The sequence below is a fragment of the Aplysia californica genome, unplaced genomic scaffold (assembly GCF_000002075.1).
Source record: "Aplysia californica isolate F4 #8 unplaced genomic scaffold, AplCal3.0 scaffold00575, whole genome shotgun sequence".
Taxonomy (NCBI): Eukaryota; Metazoa; Mollusca; class Gastropoda; order Aplysiida; family Aplysiidae; genus Aplysia; species Aplysia californica.
The window spans coordinates 5561-6645 of record NW_004797845.1 but is presented as its reverse complement, the minus strand read 5'-3'; the positions used below and the strand labels follow the sequence as shown (position 1 = coordinate 6645).

The 1085-nt window shown below is 32.4% G+C and overlaps 1 protein-coding gene across 1 annotated transcript in view; it reads right to left on the bottom strand.

The window, feature by feature from the left end:
* The window catches only part of LOC101858888, a gene marked incomplete in the record, with an annotated part of 67514 nt that overhangs the window by 65338 nt on the left and 1091 nt on the right, over positions 1-1085 (bottom strand).

The following is a 1085-nucleotide window of genomic DNA, read 5'->3' as shown; positions in this document are numbered from 1 at the left end:
GTGTGTGTGTGTGTGTGTGTGTGTGTGTGTGTGTGTGTGTGTGTGTGTGTGCTCTTGTGTTTGTGTTTGTCTTTTAAAAAATATATTTAAAAATGCTATTTTCAATTATGAAAAAGTAAACTGAATACTGTATTATTGTTGGGGTTTTCAAAACCTTCAACCCCAAACAACTCAATGGGTAATTTCAACATGATCTAAATTGTTGGTTATTGTAATACTGTTAATATTGTATGAAAGAGATTTACTTTCAAAATTCCTTTAGATGTCATTATGTTCCTTGCAATAATATCTGAATTATTATTTTTGTTACATTGTTTGTGATTTATTTATTTGTTTCGATTTGATCTGACATTCAATAAATAATTAAGTTTTCAGTTAATAAATCTAGACATTTCCTTAGCCTGTGTGTCTGTGCGCGCTAGTGTTTGTCTAAAAAAAAAGTAAATGCCAACTTCAATTAGGGAAAATAAGTAAATTGAATACTGTATTATTTTAGTGACAGGGAGGAAAAGCAGACTTTTAACCATGATTATATTAGTCTACAAAACCTTATATTTGTTTTATAAAACCAAGGAAAGGCATTCTGAATGTTTAAATATGTAAAAACTGAATTTAAAAAAATATTTTTAACTGATTTAAATTATTGATTCTTTTTTTATGAAGTTGATTTTTTTTTTTTAAATTAATCTTTAAATCGACCTGATTTAAATCAACCCAACCCTGATCTTATGGTAGGTAAGATCTACACCTAACCTTCTCGGATAAGGGCGAAAAATCTCGGAGGTCCTGTGTGCAAGTTGAGCACATCAAAGATCCCTTTGTGGTCCAAAATCGATAAGGTAGGCTTCGGCCGCCACCCGGGCAAAATTCAAAATTTCCTACCAACTTAAAATGTTTGGGGTGTCCCGTGCGCTTCTATGACCTCATGCAGTTGCGAGCGCCGTAAAACGTTTCCCCAAAAATACATACATACGTACATACACACCATACATACACACACATACACACACACAGGCAGACAGACAAACAGACATACATACATACATACATACATACATACATACATACATACATACATACATACA